This window comes from Ornithorhynchus anatinus, chromosome 1 (genome assembly GCF_004115215.2).
Source record: "Ornithorhynchus anatinus isolate Pmale09 chromosome 1, mOrnAna1.pri.v4, whole genome shotgun sequence".
NCBI classification, from domain to species: Eukaryota; Metazoa; Chordata; class Mammalia; order Monotremata; family Ornithorhynchidae; genus Ornithorhynchus; species Ornithorhynchus anatinus.
The window spans coordinates 37568764-37594278 of NC_041728.1; the positions used below are offsets into that span (position 1 = coordinate 37568764).

At 69.8% G+C, this 25515-nt stretch overlaps 1 protein-coding gene across 1 annotated transcript in view; it reads right to left on the reverse strand.

Moving 5' to 3' along the window:
* NUMB (NUMB endocytic adaptor protein) overlaps positions 1 to 25515 on the reverse strand; it is a 107632-nt gene that overhangs the window by 69796 nt on the left and 12321 nt on the right. Inside the window, exon 2 of the mRNA XM_039911308.1 lies at positions 16163 to 16290. The gene's annotated coding sequence lies outside the window, so the exon portion shown is untranslated. The remainder of the gene's footprint in view (positions 1 to 16162; positions 16291 to 25515) is intronic.

A 25515-nucleotide genomic window follows, 5' to 3' on the forward strand; every position in this document is an offset into this window, starting at 1 on the left:
CGGAACCCGGGTCCTTCCGACTCCCGGGCCCGGGACCTACCCCGCCGGGCCGCGCCGCCTCACCTCCTGCCGCCGGATGCCCCCGTCGCGGGTCAGGGTCCCCCGGGTGGGGAGCGGCGGGGGTTCGTCTGGCGCCCGGGGGCGGAAACGCGGGGAGCCCCGAAGCAGCGGAGGACCCGGCGGCTCGGCAGGCTTCCTCAGACCCCGCAGACTTCCGGGTGTGGCCGCCCGATCCCCTCGCCTTCCTTTCTTTCTCTGATATTTCCTCAGCGCTCACTCCGCGGCGGACGCCGTCCCGAGCGCCGGGGGGGGGGTGGGGTGGGGAGGGGGAACCCGCACGCTTTAACTCCGCCCTCTCCTCTGCCCGACGAAACCTGCCTCTCCATCCTTAGTGACGCCCTCGCCGGTTGAGGCCAGAGAAGCAGCGTGGCTCGGGGGGCCCGGGCTCCGGGGTCCGAGGTCGTGGGTCCGAACCCCGGCCCCGCCGCCCGTCGGCCGCGTGACCGCGGGCGAGTCGCCTCACTTCTCGGCGCCTCGGTTCCCTCATCTGCAAAACGGGGGCCGAGACTGTGAGCCCGGCGTGGGACGACCCGCTTCCCCTTGCGTCCACCCCAGCGCTCAGAACGGCGCCCCGCGCGTAGTGAGCGCTCAGCGAATACCGACGTCGTCGTCCCTATCATGATCGTTCCGGACGCTCAACTCCCCCCTCGGGCCCCCCCCCGACTCTCCCGCCTCCCCCGTCCCTTGACCCCAGCGCGCCGGCCACCTGCTCGGTCGGCAAAACGGACGCCGTCGGGCACCGTCTCCCGAAACCTCCCCGACCCCGCTCCGGCAGCTCCCCTCTCCCGCGACCTCTTCTACTCTCCCCTCTTTCCCGGCACCATCTCCGGAGGAGATCTCCCGCCCCCCCCCGGGCATCCGACCCCATCCCTTCTCACCTCCCCTGAACGCCCGGCCCCTCCCCTCCCCCCTCTCCGACCGGGCGCCGTCAACCGTCGGCTCTCCGACGGCTCCTTCCCCGCGGTTTCTAAACGTGCCCACGTCTCCTCCGCCCTCAAAAGACCCTCCCTCGACGCCCCGGCTCCCTCCGGTCGCCTCCCCGTCTCCCGCCTGCCGTCCCTCTCCCAACTCCCCGAGCCGGCCGGCCGCACCCGCCGGCTCGGATTCCCCTCCTCCGACTCCGTCCCCGACCCCCTCCGTCCCCCCGGCTCCACGGGAACCGCCCCCTCGGAGGCCGCCGCCGACCTCCTCCTCGCCGAACCCGGCGGCCCGACGCTCCTCGGCCTCCCGGCCGCCCCCGCCACCCGCGGCCGCCCCCTCCTCCCGGAAACGTCATCCGTCCTCGGCTTCCGCGGCTCCGTCCTCCCCCGGTCCTCCTCCCGTCCCTCCGGCCGCCGGTTCCCCGTCTCCGCGGGCTCCCCCTCCGCCTCCCGCCCCCGTCCCTCGAGGTCCGGTTCTGGGTCCCCGTCTTTTCTCCACCTACGGCCGCTCCCCTGGAAGCGTCATTCGCTCGCGCAGCTCCCTCCTAGATCACCGCACCGGCCTCCTGCCCGATCCGCCGACCCGTCTCTCCCCTCCAGCCCCCGGCCCCCTCCTCCCTCCCCTCCAGCCCGGCCCGCGCGCCCCGCTCCTCCGCTCCGCACGTAGTAAGCGCTCGATGAATACTACGGAATGAGTGAACGAATACCCGTAACCTTATTTATTACTGTAACGCCTCTTTACCGGTTCCGACGCGTATATATCCGTGATTCGATTTATCTACGTTGATGCTGTCGATGCCCGTTGACTCGTTTCGATGTCCGTCTCCCCCCCTTCTAGACCGTGAGCCCGCGGAGGTTCCGACCCCGACCCCGGCACCGGTCCGCCGGGCCACCGCGGGCGGGTGCCTCGACGTCTCGGTGCCCCAGTCGCCTCACCTCTGAAAGGGGGATCAAACTCCCCTCCCTCCGACGCGGCGACCCCGGCGCTCGGCCCGGCGCCCGGCAGGTAGTAAGCGCTCAAGCGCCATCCGAGGAACAAACCGCTCCGCTCTTCCGGGCCTCGGCCCCCTCGTCCGCAAAACGGGGATTAAGACCAGGAGCCCCGGGGCGGGACGTGGACCGCGTCCGGGCCGATCGTCCCGTACCGCACCCCGGCGCTCAGTGCGGCGCCCGGGACAGGGTAAGAGCTGAAAACACGAGCTCCGGAGGCCCGAGGCGGTGCTCGCGCGGTGAGCGCTCGATAAATACCATCGGACGGACGGATGGGAGACGGCGGGAGAGACGTCACGGGGAGGAGAGGGATCCGGGGAGGGCACCCCGGCACCCGTTCGCTCGATCGTCTTTCTTGAGCGCCTACTCTGCGCACGGCACCGGACCGAGAGCGCTCAGGTCCGAGGGAGGCGGCGGGAAAGGGGGACGGAAGAAAGGACGGGGAGAAGGGGCGGGAGGGGAGAGGGGGAGACGCCAACCCGCCGGGAGCGGCCCGTCGAGCCGCGGCGGGCCTTCCGGTTACGGGTCGCTTTCCATCATCTCATGGCAATACGCACACTGGAGGAAGTGTAGGGAAATGAGATGGCGTATGCGAGATTTGCCTAGGCTGGCGAGTTCCGAAAAACGGAAAAAAAAAAAAAAAAAAAGGGCCTCCGCCTCGGAGGAGCCTCCGGTTCTGCAATTCTGAGGCGTCTGCGTGCCCGGAAGTGAAAGGAGGAGAGAGAGAGAGAGAGAGAGAGGACAGGTGCTCCCGGACGAGCGATTAACGCTTTTCACCACACGAGAAGTTCCCGCCGGGCAAGAGAAACACCCCGGACTCAGAGCTCAGGCTTTTTTGTTTTCTGTTGTGTTTCGTGGGTTTTTTTTTTTTTTTTAACGGTATCTGTTAAGAGCCTAACGGGCGCCGGGCACCGTACTAGGCCCCGGGTCAGATCCAGTGGGACGCAGTCCCCGTCCCACGTGGGGCTCCCGGTCTCGGCCCCGCCTCCCTCCCTCCCTCCCTCCCGCGGAGAACCGGGCCCGCGGCCTGTCCGTCCGGTCCCTCGAGAATCCCGCGCCCCGGTTCCGGAGCCAGCTGGGAAACGGCGATGACCGAGGCGTCTCTCAGGCGCTCGCTAGGCGCCGGGCTCCGCGCCAGGCGCCGGGGTGGACGCGAGCAGACCGGGTTGGACGCGGGCCTTGCCCCACGTGGGGCTCGCGGTCTTACTCCCCATTCTCCAGAGCAGGCAACTGAGGCCCAGAGAAGGGAGGGCGATTCGCTCCGCGTCACAGAGCGGACGGGGCGGGGGGGGGGGGGGGGGGCCTGAGGCGGGATCGGAACTCAAGCTCCTTCGGACCCCCGGGCCCGGCCCAGGCCGGCGGGCCCGGAGGGATCTCCGACCGCCTCCCTCCGCGCGCCGCGGCCCGCGGCCGACGGACTCTCCCCGGCTCGCGAGCCTCACCGAGGGCCCGTCTCCCCCGAGGGGCCCTCCCCGACCCCGAGCCCCCCCCCCCCCCGTCTCCTCCCGCCCCGCTCTGCGCCGCCCGGGCTCGCTCCCTCTATTCATCCCCCCTCCCTGGCCCACACCGCTGCCGTCCGGATCTCTCACTAGTTTTATTTCTATTGACGTCCTCCTCCCCCCTCTGGGCCCTAAACTCGCCGTGGGCCGGGAATCTATCCGTTCGGCGTTCTACCGTACTCCCCTAAGAGTTCGGTACAGCGCTGTGCACGCAGTCGGCGCTCGACAGATGCCGCCGAATGAACGCGCGGACCTCCCCACAACCGGCTTTTCTATTCCTTGCCCTACGCCCCCTCTCCTCCGACCCCCACCTTTCCCCTCGCCCCACTTCCCGACACGACGGCATCTGCCGGGCGCTTACTATGGCGCCGAGGCCCCGTACCGAGCGCCGGGGCGGGGAGGGGCGAACCGGGTCGGACGCGGTCCCCGTCCCCCCGGGGGGCTCGCGCTCTCGATCCCCGTTCTCCAGATGAGGGAACCGAGGCCCAGAGAAGGGAGGCGCCTCGCCCGAGGTGTCGCACGGGGCGGACGGGTGGCGGAGCCGGGACCCGGACCCGCGACCTTCCGGCTCCCCGGTCCGGGCTCCGTCCGCTCCACCGGGCCGCTCGCCGTCCCTCCGAGACCCACCCCGGCTGTCATTCGAGACCCGGTCCCTTTCCGGTCCGCCGAGACAACGGCTCCGGTACTCGGCCAGTGCCCGACGCCGTAACCCGCCGACGGCTTCTACTGGGCGCTCGCCCGCGCGCACGACGTCGTAGCGATCGCCGGGGCCCCTAGACGACGATCGGGTCCGACGTGCGGCTCGCGGCGGCGGGCGGGGGACTGACCGCCCGTTGAGCAGGCGAGGGCCCGGGCCCGGGGAGAGAGAAGCGACGCGTCCGAGGTCACGCGGCGGGCGAGCGGCGGAGCCCGGATCGGGGTCCTCCCACTCCCGGGCCGGGGCTCCCTCCTCCGGGCCGAACCGCTTCCCTTCGCTGCTCCCGATTCCACCCTCGGCTCGCATCCCGCCCCCCGCCCCATCCCGGCTGCTTGGGGCTCCTTGCCTAAAATCCCACGGCAACTCCTCTTCCCCTCGTCTCCCACATCCAAGCTACAGAGAGCCCGGTCCCAAACACAGCCCTACTCTGTCGTCGCCCCCCCCCCCCCCCCCGATGTGATTTAACGTCCGTCCGCCCCCTCCCCGGACCGCGGGCCGGTCGCGGACGGGGGACGCGCGCTCGGGACGGCGCCCGAAAGCCCACCGATGGGCTTCCAGACCGGCCGGGAGCCGCCGCCGAGGGGACCGTCGGGTTCGCCACGGTAAAACGGACGCTAAATAAACGACGCCACGACCAGCGCCGCTGCGCGGCGCTCTGCGCATCGTGAGCGCTCAATCAGTACTACGGAACGGACGGAGTGTCTTGTTCTCGTGAGCGGACCCGTCCCCGACCGTCCTTCCGTGGGTCACGGCGACTGTCCCCGAACCGAGACAAAAGACGTTTCGCTCGGATCGGGCGCGCCCATCGGGTGCCCGGTCAAGCGTTCCGCAGAGAATGGGGCTTTAAGAGCTCGCTACGCGTCAAACGCTGTTCTAAGCGCTGGGGGTAGGTACCTCTCTGGGCCTCGGTTCCCTCATCTGTAAATGGGGATCAAGACCGTGAGCCCCACCGGGACAACCCGCTGGCCTCCCATCTCCCCCCGGTCTGAGCGGGGGAGACCGGGGAATCGAACCCCCACTTTACAGTTGAGGAAAACGAGGCGCGGAGAAGTCGAGCGACTCGCTCCCGGTCACGCGGCCGGCGATCGGCAGAGCCGGGACCGCAGCCCGGGTCCGCCCGATTCCCCCGGGCCCGGGCTCCCTCGACCCGCCGCCTTCCTCTCGACGCATTCAGGGTTTTCGATGATCGGGAACTGAGTTGGAGCTCGGACTCCTTCACGGACATAAGAACAACAACGATCACAACGTCGGCGTCCGTTAAGCGCTCGCCGGGTGCAAAGCGCCGTTCTAAGCGGCGGGGTCGACGCGGGGGGATCGGGTCGTCCCCCGTGGGGCTTCGCGGTCTTCGTCCCCATTTGACAGATGGGGGTCCCCGGGGCCCCGAGACGCGAAGTGACTCGGCCCGGGTCACGCGGCCGACGAGCGGCCGAGCGGGGATTCCAACCCGTGACCCCTGACTCCCAAGCCCGGGCTCCTTCCACTGAGCCACGCCGACACCTCGGGTCACCCTGGCGGCGTCTCGTGAGGTGGCCCCCGACCGGCCCGTCGGCGGTGTTTGCTGAGCGCTTACCGGGCGCCGGGGGGGGGGGGGGGGGGGGGCCGTACTGAGCGCTCGGGAGGTCGCGGGATACAGGAGCGGGGAGGAGGAGATGCCCTCCTCCTCCCGACAAACGGGAGGGTTCGCTCGATCGCCCGGCGAAGAAAACGTCGGCTTAGCGGACGGAGCCCGGGCCCGGGAGTCGGGAGGGCCCGGGTTCTAGTCTGGTCCGCCGGCCGGGTGACCTCGGGCGAGTCGCTTCGCTGCTCCCGCGCCTCGGTTCCCTCATCCGCGAGACGGGGGGCTAGGGCGCGAGCCCCACGGGGGGGGGGGACGGGGACGGGGACCGCGTCCGACCCGTATCCACGCCGGAGCTCGGCGGGGGCTTAACGGGCACCGCGGTTATCCCGATCGTTACTCGGCCAGACGCCGCCCGTCAAGCACCCAACTCCCGACGCCCGATTTCCGTCGCCGGCTAAGGGGAAATGAACCCGAGCAGAAGCAGCGCGTCCGCCGCCCGCCCGCCACGTGAACCTCGGGCGAGTCGCTTCGCCTCCCCGGACCCCAGTCGCCCACCTGTAAAACGGGGACCGAGACGGGGGGCTCGGTACGGCCGCGCCGTCGACAGGACCGAACGACGGGGAGCGCGCCGCACGGGTGGCCGAGATCCACGTTCGCCTCCGCCCCTCCCCCGGGACGACGGCACGGGAAAGCACGGGGACCGAGTTCCCACGGTGCGTGAAGCGGCCGCCGAGGGGCCTTCCCGGACTCAACCCTCCTCCTCTCCCCCCACTCCCTTCGGCGCCGCCCCGCCCCCGCTCCTTCGTTCATCCCCCTCCCGACCCCACTCGCACACCATCTTCCTATTTCCGTCTGTTAACGTCCGCCTCCCCTCCGGGCCCCGGCGGCCGTACGCTCCCGAGAGGCGGGTACGAGCGCTCCGCCACGCCGTGGGCGCTCGATGAGCGCCGCCGGCCGCCTGAGAGCGCGCGGGCACCGGGGGCCGGGGGGACCCGAGTTCCGATGCCGGCCCCGCCGACCGCCGGCCGCGTGACCTCGGGCAAGTGGCCTCGCCGGTCCGGGCCGCGGTCCCCTCACCCGGGAAACGGGGGGTTCGGCCCCCGTCCTCCCTCCCGCTTAGAGCGGGAGCGCCGGGTGGGGCGGGGACCGGGTCCGATTCGATGAACTCCGAGCCGCCCCGGGGCCCGGAGCGGCGTCGGATACGTAGCAGGCGCCCGACGGATACCGTGAGAAGGCCCCGGATCCTTCGGGATGCCCACGGTCGAAGTGCCGGGGGGCACGGAGAGGAGCCGGCAATCGGACGTCGGGGTTGGGGAAAGCGTCGGGCGGGACGGGGCGCGGGGCACGGGGAGATGCGAGACCACCTGAAGTGGCACCCGGTCGGCGCCGGAACCCCACGGGTTTTCGGATCGCTGTTATCTGCAGATGAACGGACGAACCGTCATCTACGCGAAAAGACTAATACGGGCGGCGGAACCTCACCGCTCTTCAGTGAATCGACCGTTTAATGATAACGGGGGTGTTCGTTAAGCGCTTACCCTGCGCAGGGCACCGTTCTGAGCGCCGGGGGGGGCGGGGGGGGGGGATCCGGGGTCACCGGGCCGTCCCACGTGAGGCTCGCGGCCGACCCCCGTTTTACGGACGCGGGGACCGAGGCACGGAGAAGCGGAGCGACTCGCCCACGGTCACACGGCCCACGGGTGGCGGAGCCGGGAGTCGGACCCACGGCCTCCGACTCCGAAGCCCGGGCTCCTTGCACCGGGCCACGCTGCCCCCCCTTATTTACCGAGCGCTTCCTGGGCGCAGGGCACTTTGCTGAGCGGTTGGGAGGGGACACCGCGACAAGACACAAAAGATACATTCCCCGCCCACGGCGAGCTTGGGCAGGGAGAAAGGAGAAACATTAAGGACGGGTGCCAAACGTCGCGGGGCCGGGGGCCGGGGGGAAGGGGGTAAAGGAGGGGAGCGAGTCGGGGCGACGCCGAAGGGAGAGGGAGAAGAGGAAACGTGGGTCTCGTCGGGGAAGGCGGGCTTCGAAGCGGGGGGAGAGGCACCGTCCGTCGGCCCCGAGGAGGGACGGGCGAGCGGTCGGCGGCGAGGAAGAAGAGACGGAGGTACGGCGAGAGGGTCGGCACGAGGGGAGCGGAGCGCGCGGGCCGGGTCGGAGCGGGAGAACAGCGAGGTGAGGCGGGCGGGCGGGGGGGGGGGGCGGCGGGGCGACCGCTTCAGAAGCCGACGGCGAGGGACTCTCACCCTCTCAGACGCGGAGGCGGACGGGCACCCGCTGGACGCTCTCGAGGAGCGGGGAGGGAAAAAGGATCCGGGCGGGAGCGGCGAGGAGGAACGGGAGCGGGGCGAGACGGGAGGCGGGGAGGTCAGCGAGGAGGAGGCGGGAGAGGAGGAGCGACCGGGTGAGGTCGGGAGCGGTTCGGACGGGGAGGAGAGCGCGCGTCCCGGCGACGGGACTCTAAAAGGGGGCCCAAGTGCCCGGGCGTTTTCTCCTCTCCGCCCTTCCCCTCCGCGCCTCCCCCGGCTGCCTTCCGGCTCTTCATCGTCGTCCCGCCCTCTCCCGAGCGCCGGGCGGAGCGCCCCGCGCACAGTGAGCCCTCGGCGGACGCGACGGGCCGTCAGCCGGTCGGCGGGCGGGGACCGTCCCTCTCCGGCGCCCACCTGTCCGTTCCGAGCGCTCAGTACAGCGCGCTGCGCGTAGTGAGCGCTCGGGAAACACCACCGAACGCTTGAATGGGAAAACGTGCGGGCCCCCGACTCTGGAAGCCACGCTGTCCGAGGGGCGCTCGAAGAGAAGACGCGCTTCTGGCCGACCTCGAAAACGAAACCCAAGGACCCTCCGCGCCTCCCAACCGCACCGCCGCGCGAAGCCCTCGGCGCGGTGCTCTGCCCGCGGCGGGCCCTCCCTGAACGCCCTCCCCGCGGGCGAGGGACGCGTCTGCCAACTCCGCCGCGCCGGCCTCCCCCGGGCGCTCGGTACAGCGGTCCGGAAGCGCTCGCTCGATCCCGCCCATCGACGACGGGGGGATCCCTGGCCATCGCAGATCACCGCCGGCCGACCCGGATCGTCCCCGGCCCACACGGGGACCGCCACGGCCGATCGGCCGACAGGCCGACGATCTCGATCGGGCTCGCGGGCCGCGCGGAGCACGCGACTCGGCTCTCGGCGGAGCACGCCGGCGCTCCCCTCTCGGGACGGCGCCCGGGGGAGCTTCCCGTCGCCCGGCGGTCCGGGCGACGGGAGGGAGGGCGGAGCGGCGGCCGGACGGAAGTCCCCCGAGTCGAGGGCGGAGGCTCGAGCCGACCGCGCGGGAGGAGGCGGCGGTCGACCGCTTCCGCGTCTGGGCCGGGAAGACTCTCCGGATCCGCTCCCGGGACGGCGGCGGACGGAGGCGGGGGGCCCCGGGGGACGGGGGGGACGGGGGGACGGGGGGACGGGACGACGGGGCGACGGGACGACGGGACGCGTCCGCGGAGCCGCTACGGGGCGGAGCCGACTCGACCAAGTCGGGAGACGACACGTCCGCCCTCCGGGTGCTCACGCCCCAGCGAGGGGCAGAGGCACCCACCAAAAATAAACGGCGGGGAGGGGACGGGAGGAGAGTTGGATTATCCGCTCCCGTCCGTCCCCCCCCTCGGACCCGGAAGCCCGCCACGGGCCGGCGACGCGTCGGCTGCTTCTGCTGCGCCCTCCCCTCCCGGGCGCTCCGTCCGGCGCTGCGCCCCTGGGAAGCGCCCGCTCAGCGCCACCGACCGATTGGCCGTAAACGCCCCCGGGGGCGACCGGGTCGAGGAGCCGAGTCTTCAGGCGACGCGGAAGCGCCGCCGGGCGGTGACGGGGGAGGATCGGGGAGGAAGCGGGAGGGGAAACGGCCTTGCGTCCGACACCCGTCTCACCGGGATCTCCCCCCGGTCACGGCGGGCTGAACCGGAGTCGGACTTAAAGCCGGTCGGGGCGAAAGAGGCGGGGGCCCGTCCCTCGCCTACGGTTGCGGGCCTCTGCGGCTGTGAAGAAAACAAGGTCCGAAGAATTTCCTCCCAACCGGGGAAGCGAGGACTCCATTTCTAAGCATTTTTTCATCAGGGCATTTATCACCACTAACCGCAGCGGTATTCGGCGGGCGCCCGCTGCACGCCGGGCACCGCCCCGAGCACCGGGGCGGATCCGAGCGAACCGGGTCGGACACGGTCCCCGTCCCACGGCCGGGGGGGGGGGGGGGCGGGGGGGGCTCACGGTCCCGATCCCCCCCTTCCCGGATGAGGGAACCGGGGCCCGGGGAAGCCAAGCGACCCGCCCGGGGTCGCGCGGCGGAGCCGGAACCGGGACCCGAGCGGGACCTCCCGACCCCCGGGCCCGTTCCCCTGTCCGCTCCGCCAGGCCGCTTCTCGCGTCGACCCGTACGGCCGGCGCCGTCCTAAGCACCGGGGAAGGTGCGACTCGGTTGGGTCGGACGCCATCCCCGTTGCGCGGTCGAAGCGGGCGGGGCGGCGGGCCTCCCCGTTTCGCAGCTGAGGAAACCGAGGCCCCGCGACGCGAGGCGACCTGCCCGAGGTCACGCCGCCAGCCGCCGGCGGAGCCGGGAGGAGACGCCGGGTCCTTCCGACTCCCACCGGGCCACGCCGCACGCGACGGCTTCCCGTCGGGCGGCCGACCCGCTAGGAATCCCTTCCCTACCGCGTCGACTCCTCTCAATTCAGACCCGTCTCTCCAGGTCACGCCGAGAAGCCAAATGCCTCTGCCTCTCCCTTGGCCTTAAGAGCTCAAATGCAGACCTTCCAAGTCCGGAGCGGGCCCCCCGGTCTCCGCAACTCTCTTTCCCAAGGATTTACACCTCACGGCTCGGTCGAAGAAGAGGGCGACCGCTTACCACGGGCGCTCGGGTTTGGATCCGCCACCCGAGTCATTTACGCGGAAGTCTTCTTTTCTCACACCGGCGCCCCTCCCCGCCTCGGGACCGTGAGCTCGTTCCGGGCAGGGATCGTCTCTCTCTCTCTCTCTCTCTCTCGCCGCGCTGTACTTTCCCAAGCGCTCGGCAAATAGGACAGAAGGAACGGAGGGCCCGTCACGCCGCTCGGACGCTATCTCCCCGGACGGGCACCGAGCTCGCGGAGCCGGAACAGCAGCTCTGCGTCTGGACGGGGTGAGGGGGGAGACGACGGGGGAGAGAAAAGGGTCGGAACGCAGAGGAAATTCGGAAGCACGGCGGTCGGTCGCCCCGTCGGGGCCTTCGCTCGCTCGGTCCTGCTGCCCGAGCGCTCGCTGGGCGCGGGGCGCTGCACCGAGCCCTCGGGAGAGGACGACGGAGCGGAAACGAGCCCGCCCACCACGAGCTTACAGGCCAGGGCGCCAACCAGAGTAAACGCTCCAGGCCGTCGGCTCGCCCGCGGGCGGGGAACGCGCCTCGCCGACCCTGTCGGGACCGAGTCCCCCGAGCGCCCAGCGCGGCGGCCCTGCGCGCGGTAAGCAATCGATACCGTCGACCGACCGATCGGCCGGCGACGACGGAAGGAAGAGAGCGTCCGGGCAGGGGTGGGCGCGGGCCTACGTGAGAGACGTACAGAGACGGGGAGACGGAGAGAGACCGAAATACGACTTCGGGGACACAGGCCGGTGACGGTCTTCGGGGCCGCCCGCAAGAGCGGCGGAAAAGCGAAAACCACAGCGGGGCCGACGATCGGGAGCCGATTAAAAACCAGGCGAAGCCAGTCGGGCGATCCCGCTCCTCGCCCGCCCTCGCAGACGGCGGCTCCCGACCTGTTAGGAGTCGGGTGCGGACATCCGAGCGCCTGTCCGAACCCCCGGGAGCCGCGGGGGTCTCGCGCCGACCCCCGCCGACCTTCTCCCTCCTACGGCAGATTTCACACGGGGCGGGCGGCGGCTCGGACCGAGACGGGGCGGCTCTGTGACGGGACGCTCGCGTCGGAGTGGCGAAGGGGACCTCGACTAACGCTTCATCCAGAGAACGGGAGCGGGCGCCCTCAGAGCCGCACCGTTCGACGAAAGGCTTACGGGCGGCAGAGTGCTTCGAGCATCCTCGGCGTCCCCGCGTCCGAGACGGCGCGCCAGAGTCGGCAGACGCCTTCCCGCTTCCGCTTCGTTCACCGGCTCGGCAGTATTCCGTGAGCGCGTCCCGTGCGCGGAGCAGCGACGGACGGGCACTGCTGCCCACCGCGAGGCCTCTTCTATTTCCGCCTACCCCTCCGAAGGGAAGAGACCCACCGGGAACTCGGGAAAATAGCCGGCAGGTAGGGCAGGGTAGGCCGAGGCTCCTCCCACGGGCCAAACGAGGCCCTTTTGAGATCTCTAAGAGACGTCCCCCTCGCAGATTGCCGGCCAGGATTCCAAGTCCACGGTCGGACTCCCGGAACGCCGTCGTCTTCGACGCGAGTGACGAAAGGGAGGAGCACGTCGACGCTGACGCGTCTAGGGCACGCGCTCCCACGGACCCCACGGGACCGTAGCAAAGACGACCCAGAGCGCTCCACGTTCACCCCGCCGCCGGCCTCTCGGCCCTTCGCTACCCACGGCGGACGACGGCTCCCCGTCCCAAGCCTCATCTCCTCCGAGAGGCCTTCCCTGACTCGGCCCCCCCCTCTCCCCTCCCCCCCCGGGTCGCCCCGACTCGCTCCCTTCATTCACCCCCCCCTCCCCAGCCCCACGCCGCTCACGTCCAGATCCGTCATCTCTCTCTTCCGGTCCCCGTCCGTCTCCCCCCCTAGACCGTAAGCTCCCTTCCTTCCGTCCCAATACTCTTCCGAGCGCTCGGAACGGCGCTTCGCACACGGCGAGCGATCGATACGTGCGACCCGACGGACGGATATCTCTCGGGGACTTCTATCGACGCCCGGCTCCCCCGTCGACCGCGAGGCGGGGAGAGAGCCGCTCGCTCAGCGGGCTCTGCGCGCAGCGAGCGCTCGGCACCCGGCGCGAAACGTCGGTTCCTCTTCTCTGACCTCTGCGACTCGGTCGCCCACGGGACGTTCGAAAGGAGTCGCCCCGGGGAATCCGAGGCCCCGTTTCCGGCGGTTACTGATTCGAGGCGACTCTCCCGACCAGTCCGGGGTTGGGACCGTAAAACCAACGCCCTCCTCTCCGTCGAGAAGCCACCCGCACCTTCCTTCCGGCCTCGAAATTTCCTCGGAGGGCAAAGCCAGAGGAGGGAGGGACCCGGGGCGGGGGGGGGGGGGGAATACTTATTTCAACATCTCCGGTCGGGAAGTCACGCTAAGCGCGGTCCTCCCGAGCACCACCTAGATCGTGCCTCGCGGGCAACGGTCCCTCGCCGGTCACGATAACGACGGCGTCGGTACCCGTTAGGCGCTCGCTACGGGCACAGCGCCGTTCCCGGCGCCGGGGGAGATCCAGGGGGATCGGGCCGTCCCGCGCGAGGCTCACAGTTAATCCCCATTTTACGGACGAGGGAACCGAGGTACCGAGGGGTGAGGTGGCTTGCCCACAGTCACGCGGCGGAGAAGGATCACCACTTCGGTATCCGTTAAGCGCTTTAATATGTGCCGAGCGCCGTTTCCGAGCGCTGGGGGATCAGACTGAAGGCTCACGGTCTTCATCCCCGTCTTACGGGCGCGGTAAACGGAGGCCCGGAGGAGTGAAGCGACTCGCCCACGGTCACACGGCTGCCAGGTGGCGGGGCCGGATTGGGACCCACGTCCTCCGGCTCCCGGACCCGGCCTCCTTCCGCCGAGCCACGCCGAATCGTCCTCTCCCAAGCGCTCCGCGCGGTGCCCCGCACACGGTAAGCGCTCGCTAAGTACGACTGAATGAACGAGCCAACGAGCGACCGTGAACCGCCGTGAAAGTCGTGAATTCCGGTCCCTTTTTATCAGTTTTCTTAACGGCACCGGTCGACGGGGCCCTTACCACCTGCCAGGCGCCGTACCAGACGCTGAGCTCGATGGCAGATCATCAGGTCGGGCACGCGGTCTGGAGCGCGGGGCCGGGGACCGGGAGTCCGGAGGGTCACGGGTTCCGATTCGGCCCCCGCCGCCCGTCCGCCGGGCGACCTCGGGCAGGTCCCCTCCCTCCTCCGGGCCTCCGTTCCCGCGTCCGGAAGACGGGGATCGAGACCGGGAGCCCCCACGGGGGACGGGGACCGGGTCCGACCCGATCGACCCGTATCTACCCCGGCACCTAACAGATACCGTGAAAAAACGGAAAAACCGCACCCACCGAGAGCTTTCGGTCAGTACCGTAAACAACGGAAACCGAACTTTCCGCGGCTTCTAGATATCATCGAGGATCCGAACCGCTCTTCTAAAGCTCGAAAGAACCGCCCGGAGGGCGGAACTGAATTGAAACCAAGGCCCCCGCCTTCCCTCTGCTCCTCCTCCCCTCCCCACTGCCCCCCTCCGCCCTTCCCCCTTCCCCTCCCCACGGCACTCGTGCGCATCTGTGCGGATTGGTTATTAATCCATTTCTTCTGTTAACGACGCGCCCACATCCGTGATCCCGTTTATCTGGCCGCTGTCGACGCCGGACTCCCCGTTCCGTTCCGTTCGGTTCCGCCGTCCGTCTCCCCCGCCGGGCAGGGATCGGCCCTCCCCGTTGCCGAGCTGTCCGTCGCGAGCCCCCGGTACGGCGCTCTGCGCGTAGGGAGCGCTCAGCGAGCCGGGGGTTACCAGGAGGTGACCTGACTCTTCCCTCCCCGGGCTCGGGACCGATCCGGCGGTTGGATCGGCGGTGTACGCCGCGCGCTGACTACGTGCGGAGCTCTGTACCGAGCGGTCGGGAGGGTACCATTCAAGAGAATCGGCGGACGGACACGTTCCCCGCCCGTCAGGGGTCTGGAGGGAGGGAGAGGACGGAAGGAACCCAGAGGGCAGGTTATTCACCCGGTCGCACCCGTGGGGGGAGTGCTGGGAGACCGCCGTCCGGGTCGGCACGCGCCGTGGGGAGAGAGCCGTCGATCGTCCCGCCGCACCCGCCCTCCGGCTGCCGCCCCATCTCCCCCGTCCCTTTCCCGCCGCCGCCGGGCGCCCCGCACACCCCCCCCCCCCCCTTCCTCTATCACCACACGCTTCCCATTCGGCCCTCGCCTGCTCCACCTCCCCGGGGCCGCGATCCCCCCTTCTCTAACTCCCTCCCTCGGCTCTCTCCCGCCGCGGTCGGCCCGCCGGGTGGCCCGGGGCGAGTCGCTTCCCTTCTCCGGGCCCCGGTTGCCTCGGCCGGAAAACGGGGGGCTCGGGGACGGCGCCCGACCCGATCAGCCTGGCTCTCCCCCGGTGCTCGGGACGGTCGCTTAAGCGGTACCGTCGTCGTCGTCGCCGACTCTCGCGCCTCGGACCCGTCGCTCGCGCCACCTCCTTGGCCCGTGCGATCCGCTACCCGAATCGGCTCCCTCCCGTCACGTCCCCCTCCGCCTTCGAGGCCCTTCCAGAGAGTCGCTCCCTCCGCGGGGCGTCCCCGGATTCACCTCGCCGCCGTCTCTTCGCTCCCGCCGACGCCCGTCCCCCCCTCCGGACCGAAAGCTCGAGGCGGGCAGGGGACGTCCCTACCGACTCTGTTCCCCGGTCCTCTCCCAAGCGCTTAAGACGGCGCTCTGCGCACGGTAAACGCCACGAGGCGACCGAGGCGCCGGGAGGCCGAGCGACTCGCCCAGGGTCACGCGGCGGAGCCGGCCCCCGAACCCACGACCTTCTGATTCCCGGGCCCGTTACGCCACGTACGTCCGGCTCCCGACGAGAGGCCCCCCCCCCCCCCCCCCGGCCCCGGCGGGCTCCGCGCCCACGACACCGCGTAACTCCACGGGCTTCTCCCGTGAACGTCACGGCTCGTTAAAACGGTTCCTTGAAATTTAAAAGGTCGGGGTCCAGATCCCGCGCCCCGGGCCGGTTGGGGCCGGGGCGGAGATACTACGGGGGGCCGGGGGGTGGGGGGAGGCCGGGAAAACGGGAGAGAGCGACGAGGGCCGGGGGTGAAGCGTTGAAAGTTCACCCTTCGCGAGAGGCGGGTTCGAACCTGCAGGAGACTGACTCGCACTCTCTCCCAGATTTGCCAGAATCCACAATCGCCCTCTCGAGGTTCTATTTTTATTTGAACGCGTCTCGACCGGTTCTTACGTTCCAGTCAGATGACGGCCCGCCTTCTCCCTTCTGCCATTTCCTGAAAGAGCTCCGATTCGGAAGCGTCTACGACCGACCCGGGGCTTTTCGTTTCGGTTTTTTCTTCTTAAGACGTAGAGATGACGCGATCGGAGGTGGCCCGAGCGTCGAAGGAGGTCTACCCCCAAAAGAACGAGAGCTGGACATCTCCGCTTCCGAACCCCTGCCTGTCTCCCCCAGGGAATCACGGGTTTGGACGGCATCCGGAAGGCGCGGGGCACCGCGGATGACGTCCCCTGAAAGAAAAGCCACCCCGAGACGCCAGGGGCTACCGGGGCCGGGACCGGCTTTCAAATCCGACTCTCCTTACCCGGATCAAGGCGGCCACTTCTCGGACTATCGCGGCTTCCCGCTCCCTAGATCACCTCCGCTGAAACGTCGAGCCTCGACTCGCATCTCTTCCCGTACGGACCTCTCCGGTACCGGATCCCGAAGATCCTGCAACGGGAGAGAAATGAGAAGGTCGCGCCGTTCCGTTTCCGCTCCGCGCTCTCCCCTCTGGGGCCCAGGCCCAGTCGCCGGCAGGGAAGGTGACGACCGCCTCCGTCGCGGGGTCCTCTCCCAAGCCGTCGGTCCAGTGCTCCGCGCGCGGTTGGGCGCTCGATAAACGGCGGCGAAGGAGCGACCGACCCAGCGGCCCCGCGACCGGGCGAGGAGCGGCGGCGTGGCCTCGCGGGGAGGGGGGCCCCGGGCGAGTCACTGCGCTACTCGGGGTCTCCGTTCCCTCGCCTACAAAATGGGGATTCGCCGCTTATCTCGTCTTCTCACGGCGCCAGGCGTTCTCGCTCATTCGGTCGACCTGAGTGGGCGCTTACCGGGCGCAGGGCGCCGTGCCGAGCGCTTGGGAGAGGACGGCAGTAAACGGACGCCGTTCTGAGCACCGGGGCAGAGGCGGGTGAAACCCAGAGTCGTTTCCTTTGAAGTAAATCACACGATCCGAAGACCCGTACCTCGACGCGCCGGGCGGGAGGCTCTCCGCGAGCGGGAAACGTGTCTGTGGGCCCCGTCGGGCCGGAGGAGGAGCGCGGCCCGGTGGCTAGGGCCCGGGCCCGGGGGTCGGGCGGTCGCGAACTCCACCCCCGGCAGCGTCTCGCCCACGGTTCGGCCCTCGCCGAGCAGGACCGAACTGAATCGGAGGCGCCGGGCGCCGTACCGAGCGGACTCGGTCCCCGGCCCGCGTCGCGGGGGGTGGCTCACGCTCTCCATCCCCATCGCACGGATGAGGCGACCGAGGCCCGGAGAGGTGAGGTGACTCGACCGGGGTCACCCAGCAGGCAGAGGAGAGGATCTGCGGGGCGGGACCTTCCGAGCCCAGGGGGCCGGCGGGACGTCCGGGGCGGGGACGTCCCGGGAGCGGGAGGAAACGGGAGACTGCGGGAGGGGCGGCTCCTTCCCCGGTTAGCGGCGATTCGCGGGGGCGGGGGGCGGGGGGGGGGGCCGTGCGGCGAAGCCGACCGCTCTTCTCCCGAGAGCCTCCTCGTCCGTTCTCTACGGCTGCCTTATTAACCCCGCCGGCCCAGCGGGTCGCGGGAGGTGTCACCGAGCTCAACCCCGGTAACGGCGGCGATCGTGACAAGGACGGGATTGGAGCACTTACTAAGCGCTGGGGTGGGCCCGGGATGATCAGGTCAGGGCTTGTTAGCGTAACGCGACGCTCCCGTCGCTGTTCTTTCTCTCAACGGTATCTGTGACGCGCCGTACCGATGACGTGAAGCTACGACAGGACGGTGCTCTGCACACAGTGAGAGCCCGATAAATACTCCTGAATGAACTCCTTTTTCTTTTTCGGGACGCGGTGTTCGTTAAGCGCTTACCACGTGCCAGGCACCGTCACCGGGCAGACGCGAGCTGAATTTACTCGACTTCTAGCCTGCGGAGCCCCGGGCGGGGCGGGACCCGAATCCGGCCCGATTAGCTTCCACCCGCCCGAGCGCTCGGGCCGGCGTCTGACACGCGGTACGGGCAAAGGAAATGCCACTGAACGACCGTCGCTTAAGAAGGATCCGGCTGAGGGTCTGGCTCCTCTGTACCGGCCGGGACCGCAGAAGGGGGAAATTTCTCCGAAGGGATGCCACGCGCTTCGACCGAGAAACGGAAATCGCGCCGAGGGTAGACGCCGCCGCGGGTAGGCAGAGAAGCAAATTTGGGGGCAGAGGGTCGGTTCGGCGGAGCGGCACGGGGTACGCGTCGGCCGCGTGGCTCCGGGCGAGTCGCCCCGCTTCTCGGTGCCCCGGCTGCCTCATCCGCAAAACGGGGATTAAGACCGCGGGCCCCACGCGGGACGACCCGATCGCCTCGCCTGCCCCGGCTCGGCGCTCGGCACCCAGTGAGGGTTTAACGAACGCCGTCGTGCTTACGACCGAAAACGTGAAAAGACCAGGACGGTCCCGTTAGTTCCGGTACCTGTCAGGGGCGGATTAAGGGCTGGGGTAGAGAGGGGCTAATCAGGCAGAACACGGTCCCTTGCCCCACCGGGGGCTGGCGGTCCCAATCCCCGTCTTACAGGCGGGGTGACCGAGGCCCGGAGACGTCCGGCGGCGGACGGGCGGCAGAGCTGGGATCGGAACCCGGGTCCTTCTGACCCGAGGGGGGATCCCGGGCCGCGCCGTCGGGGGCGGACGTCCCCGTCGGTGCGTACTCGGGACGGAAAACGAAAAGGGAGGAAATCAAAGCTCTCCACGGCGCTTTCTCCAGGTTAACGTTTATCCAGGGCGCGCGGGCCGACCTCCTCTGCCCTCTCCTGGCTTCCAGAGCACCGCCTGCGGCCGGCAAACGTTAACCGCTCCTCTTACGGCCCGCCCCGCCGACGGGGAGACGAGGAAAAGCGACGTCGTGCCCGACCGGACGAGGATTCGGCCGAGCCGAGTCCTCCGTCCGGATCGCCGTGTCCGGGGCCCGGCCGTGACCGGGGCCTTCTTTTGGAGGTTTTAGTTCGACGGCTACCGGGGAGAACCCCCCCCCCCCCCCCCCCCGCCGAGAACCGAGTTTCCGGCTCGGATCTGGGTCCATTTCCTCCCCCCTCTTGCTTCTCTTTCACGACATCTGCCCCGCGTTTCCCACGGGGCGGGCGCCGGGCGCCGGCAAATCGGGCCGGTCGCGGTCCGCGTCCCACGCGAGCCGCCCGCCAGCCTCGATCCCCGCTTCCCAGGGGACGACGGCCGAGGCGCGGAGGAAGGGGAGTGACTCGTCCGAGGTCGCCCGGACCCGGGTCCGCCGCCTCCCAGGCCCCCGGTCGACCCGCCGGGTCTCAGGGACGCCGCCTCGAACGCGGTTCCGCTTTCCCTTTCCCGTTCACACCCTGCCTCGTCACCTCGTCCTCCGGGCCCCGTGAGAAGGGCGGGACCTAGGAGAGGGTCCATCGAGGCGATCGGCAGACGCGTTCCCCAGCCCTCGGCGGGTCCGGAGGGGCCGGCACCGTACCCGACGCCGGGCCGCGTGAACGTCGACCAGGTCGGACGCGGTCCCTGACCCACGCGGGGCTCGCGGTCCCGATCCCCATTCGACGGAACGAGGGAACCCGGGGAGCGGCGAAGAGACCGGTCCGGGGTCACCCGGCGGACGCGGGGCCGGGACTGGAACCCGGGACACCTCCCCGCTCGGCCGCCTCCCCCGAGGGTCGCTCCCGTCCTCCCCCGCCACCATCCCGCGGGCCTCTGAGAAGGGGACGTCGCTGAAAGGCGATATCCCGCTGCCCCGGAGCGCCAAAGGAGAATTCTAATTCCCCTCCGCGTCGCTCGAGAAACCGCAGCTACAAGCCCGATAATAACAGTAACGATAACGTCGGTATCCGTTAGGCGCTTACTAGGTGCCGAGCGCCGTCCTAAGCGCTGGGGGGGGGGGGGGGGACGACGACGCACGGGGTCATCGGGTCGTCCCACGCGAGGCTCACGGTTAATCCCCATTTTACAGATGGGGGAACTGAGACCCAGAGGAAGGGAAGCGACTCGCCCGCGCTCACCCGGCAGGCAGGTGGCAGAGCCGGGGGTCGAACCCACGACCTCTGACTCCGAAGCCCGGGCCCCTTCCACCGAGCAATCGCGATAACGGCGACGGTGTCCGTTGAGCGCTTACTCCGTGCCGAGCGGCTGGCTCCGATCCCGGGTCCGGTGCCCGCCCGCCGCCCTTGGCGAGCGCCATCGGACCGGAAGGCGCGAACGGGGAGCCGGGTTCTAATTCCCCTCCCTGGGCCCCGCAGGCCTCGCTGGGGACGAAGACCGGGAGCCCCGCGCGGGACGACCCGATCGCCCCGTGTCCCCTCCGGCGCCCTGCACCGAGCGAGCGCTTAACGGATGCCGTCGTCTTCGTCGTCGTCGTCGTCGCGTCGGGCGCTCGACAAATGCCGGTGACCGACCGACCCACAGCGCAGCAACGGCGACTGAGTCGACGTGACCCGGGCTGGTGGAGACCGGATCGGAGGCAGCTCCCCGAAGGCAGGGGGGGACCCGGCACGGCGCCCCGCACACGGTAAGCGCTCCGCAGATAGGGCTGCCCGGCCAAGGGGGTCTCTGGCCGAGCCGCGATCCGGGAAGGGGCCTGGAGAGAGCCCGGGGACCCGGGTTCCGATCCCGCCCCGGACTCCCTTCGACCTCCAACGGAGGATCCTCTCCTCCCGTCCCGGCGGATCGCCTCCCCCCCCGGCTCTGTCCGTCTCGTCCGAAACGCCCGGCTTCTCCGGCCCGTCCGCGGGCGCGAGGCGGTCCGACGGCCCGGCGGCGAGGGCCGGGGGGGGGGGGGCCGGGGTGGTGGGTTCTGATCCCGCCTCCGCCACCTGTCAGCCGGGTGACCCGCGGGCGAGCCACTCGGCTTCTCCGCGCCTCGGCGACCTCACCCGCAGAATGGGGATCGAGACGGGGGGGGGCCCCCACCGGGGACGACCCGATCCCTCCGTTTCCGTCCCAGCGCTCGGAACGGCGCTCGGCGCACGGGAAGCGCTCAACCAACGCCGCCGCGGTCACCGTTGTCATCCTCTATGTCCCGGGGGGGGCCTCTCGGCCCTCCCCTCTCGCCGTTACCGTCGGGTGGGCCCCGCCCATCCTCCGGCAGGCTTTCGTCTTCAAGTGGCGTCCGGTAAGCGCTTCCCGCGCGCCGGGCACCGTACTGAGCGCCGGCACGGAGACGAGCCAACCGGGTGCGGCCCACGTGGGGCTCGCGGCCTCCGTCCCCGTGGGACGGACGAGGCGACTGAGGCCCGGAGGGGTGACCGTGACCCGCCCGGGGGTCACGCGGCCGACTCCCGGGCCCCGCGCTCTAACCGCTGATAATAACGATAATGATAACGTTGGTATCTGAGCGCCCGCTACGCGCAGAGCACCGTCCTAAGCGCCGGGGGAGATACGGGGGGGATCGGGTCGTCCCACGTGAGGCTCGCGGTTAATCCCCATCTTACAGACGAGGTCGCCGAGGCACAGCGAAGTGAAGCGACTTGCCCGCGGTCACTGTCCCTAGGCCACGCTGCTTCCGACTGGCCGAAGAACCCACTCACGACCGGGCCGCTCTTTTCCCTCTCGGTATTCGGTGGGCGCTGCCGAGCGGAGGAGCCGGGATCGGAACCCAGGCCCTCCGGACTCCCGGGCCGGGGCTCTAGCCGGGAGGCCGGGCTGCTTTCCCAACTGCTCCGCCAACCTGCTTTCGGCTCTCCCCCCTTCCCCGTCGGACCCGGCTCGCTTCTCGGGTCTTTCCGTTCCCCGTGGGTTGTCCTTTCTTTTTCTTTTTTTTTTTTTAAACGGATTCCCCGGCTCCCTCCGGTGCCCTCTTTCATTTCCCCGGCCTGGCGGGCGCGGTTTCCCTCTCGCTCCCACCCGTGGAATCTTGTTCCGCCCGGAAGGTACTTCCGGGACGTCGACAGAACCCCTACCGAGAGCGATAACGGCGGGACCGGTCAGGCGCTCGCTCTGTGCCGAGCGCCGGGGGACCACGCTAATACCAAGGGGAGAGACAAAAATAACCGTCCCATCCGTACGCGCTCGCGCCTCCGGACCGGAGGCTCGTTAGAGACGGGGAACGGGCCCGCCAGCTCTGTCGGATCGCGCTCTCCCGAGCGCCCAGTACAGCGCTCTGCGCACAGCGGGTGCTCCGACGGCCCTGAACGCCGGGGGAGGCGCCGCCCCAGTGGCTCGCGTCCGCCCCGGCGCTCGGCACAGCGCCCGGCGCGTAGTGAACGCTTACCAGGTGCCACGGCGACCGTCGGTACCCCGAGGGAGCCGGGCCCCAGCGGATAGGAGGGAGGACGGGCGTCGACTCCCCGTTGGGCAGATGAGGAAACCGAGGCCCAGAGAAGCGAAGGGACTCGCCCGAGGTCCCCCCCCGGCCGACCGGGGGCGGAGCCGCGGTCGGGACCCGGGCTCCCCTCGCGAGGCCAGGGCAGTACCGCGCGCGGGGCGCCGCACCCAACGCCTCGGAGGCTTCGCCGGAACCGAGTCGGCAGACGCCCTCCCCGGCCCGGGCCGAGCTCGCCGCCTCCGTGCGACGCTTCCGCCCCGCGCCACCGGAACCGGACGGATCGAGGCTATTTGCCGAGCGCCTTTCCCGCGCGCAGCGCTCGGGAGAGTCCGGATCCGACGGAATCGGCGGACGCTCCCCGCTCCCGGCGGCGCGTGACGGCCGGCGGGGCGGCTCGCCGCTCGCGGTCCGGACCGAGTCTTACCAATCAAACCCCCGACTCCGTCCCGCCGTCCTCCCCCGGCGCTGCGCACGGAGGGCGCTCCGTGAATAGCGCCGGCTGACCGATCCAACGGAGGTAATCCCCTCCGAGGCTACGCGGCGACTAGAGGGAAGGAAAAATCCCTTTCCCGAAGCCTTTCCAAGGCTAGGGAGCGACCTCCCGGAAAGAAAAATCCCTTTCCCGAAGGCTTTCCGAGGCGCCGCTGCACAGAAAGAAAGATCCCTTTCTCCGGGCGTTTACGTGCGGGTCCTCATCTCTCCTTCCCTTCTCCCTCGCTCTCTCCCCAGCCCGGTCCGAAACCCGACCGGACCTTGCCCGTCACGCACGGGAAACAGAGACTTAACCCTCGGACGCGTTTCCTTTTTCGCTCCTCTATCTGAATCCGGACAACAATAGAACCCAAAAAAAGACGGGCGTCCTTTCCCAGAAAGAAAGACAAATCTCCTTCCTCTTTCCTGTTCCCGCCCCGCCGACCCAGCCCTTCCGATCGCCGCGAACGCACGGACGGTAGGCGCCTCGGCGCTGAGCCCCGGGGTGGACGACGGGGTCGCCGCCCGCGGGGCCCGTTTTACAGAGGAGGCCGCCGAGGCCCAGAGAAGTGAAGCGACTTGCCCGGGGCCACGCGGCGGAGAAGCGAGCCCGTCGTCGGGCGGGCATCGACTCCGTCCGTGGCCGGACTGTCCGTTCCAGGCGCCTCTCTCCAGAAAAAGGAAAACACCTGGGAGTCCCCGTCCGGGGGGCAGACGCCGATTAGGCGCCGTCCCACGCCGAGTTTAGGGTTTAGAGGGGGAGACGGACGTGACCGGAAACGAACCGGCAGCGGACGTGCCCCTGAGCGCTACCTCGGCCGCGCCGCCCAGCAGCTGCATGGGGAAGCAGCGTGGCTCAGTGGAAAGAGCACGGCCTTTGGAGTCCGGGCTCGTGAGTTCGAATCCCGGCTCTGCCACTCGTCGGCCGTGTGACCGTGGGCGAGTCGCTTCACTTCTCCGCGCCTCGGTTCCCTCATCTGGAAAATGGGGATTAAGACCGGGAGCCCCACGTGGGACCACCCGATTCCCCTACGTCTACCCCGGCGCTTCGAACGGTGCTCGGCACGCAGCGAGCGCTTAACAACTACCAACGTTATTATTATTATTATTGTTATTACTCCCCGAAAGAAGGGAGAGGGAATCAGATGACCGGGCCGCCTCTGGAATGCTCAGGGAGCCGATTTTTCCGAGAAACCTCTCGTTGCTTCTCCATTTAAAGCTCCCCAGAGTCGAGCGGAGGCACTCCCCGGGATGTCGCCAGAAGCAGATGGGACCTGCCTCCGAAGGGGATCCCACTTCCCAAGCGCGAAGCTATCCGAGAGACGGCGGCGGTCCGACCGAAAGGAGCGCAGCGCGGCCCAGCGGGCAGCGCCCGGGCCCGGGCGGCCGGAGGACCCGGGTCCTAATGCCGGCTCTGCCCCTCGCCCGCCGGGCGACCCCGGGCGGGTCGCGTCCCCTCTCCGGGCCTCGGTCGGCTCGCCGGCGAGAGGGCCGTCCGGACCCCGAGCCCCACGACCCGACCGGCTTCCGCCCACCCCGGCGCTCGGCCCGGCACGTAGCGCGCGCTTCGGGGCCGTCGAGAGGGGAGCTTCTCGGGACGAGAAGAGTGGGCGGGGAGAAGTAAAAGCGAGGTAGGGAAATGAGCGACGTTGCGGCCTTTCTCCTCCTCCCGGGTCACCGAGAGGTCACGTCCCGGCCCCGATCTCCGGGAAAGCGATCTATTTTTGAGAAGCCCGCGGCGTCTCCGTTCCGCTTCGGCGGGACCAAGGACGCGCTCGCGACGCGCCAGGCCCCCGGAAAGGCGCGGGAGCCCGGAAGGCGGTCACGAGCGGGGAAGGCGTCCGCCCCGCTCTGCCGCGCCGGCCTCCGCCCGAGCGCTTGACACGGTGCTCCGCGCACGGGGGAGGGCTCGCTCGACACCGCCGACTGACTGGCTGAGATGAACGCGCTCAGAACGGGGAAGCGGCGTGGCCCGTCCGGATGGAGCCCGGGCCCGGGAACGAGAGAACCCCGAGTTCTGATCCCGGCCCGGTCACGTCGCTCCTCCGCGCCCCGGCGTCCCCGACCGTGACTCGACACCTCTTCCTCCTCCCGTCTCGACCGCGAGTTGCACGCGGGCCAGGGACCGCATCCGGTTCGCTCGCGTCTACCCCGCCCACGGTCAGTGCTCGACCGACTGACGGAGAGGGAGGAGACGGATGAGGAAACCGGCGAAAAGGGAACCGAACGAGAACGGCAACGATAACGTCGGTATCTGTTAAGCGCTTCCTCCGTGCAGAGCACCGTTCTAAGCGCCGGGGGAGATACGGGGTCATCAGGGCGTCCCACGTGACGCTCACGGTCTTTACCCCCGTTTTATCAACAATGACAACGCCGGTATCTGTTAAGCGCTTACTACGGGCCGGGGCAGATCCGGCGTCATCGGGTCGTCCCACGTGAGGCTCACCGTTAATCCCCATTTTCCAGAGGGGGTGACTGAGGCGCAGAGAAGTGAAGTGACTCGCCCGCCGTCACCCCGGCTGACGAGCGGCGGGGCGGGATCCGAACCCATGACCTCCGACTCCCAAGCCCGGGCTCTTGCCACTGAGCCGCGCTGCTTCTCTAATAGCGACGTCGGGGTTTGTTAAGCGCTTACTCTGTGCGGAGCACCGTTCCGGGCGCCGGGGCAGACACCGGGGAATCGGGTTGTCCCCCGTGGGGCTCGCGGTCTTGATCCCCGTTCTCCGGACGAGGTGACCGGGGCACGGAGAAGTGACGCGACGTGCCCGCAGTCACGCAGCCGGCGGGTGGCGGAGCCGGGATCCGGACCCGCGGCCTCGGGCCCCCGAGCCCGGGCTCCCTCCGCTGAGCCACCCCGCACAGACGAGGGAACCGAGGCCCAGGGAAGGGAAGCGACCCGCCCGCAGTCACACAGCCGACGGGTGGCGGGGCGGGGATTCGAACCCACGACTCCTGCCTCCCGGGCCCGGGCCC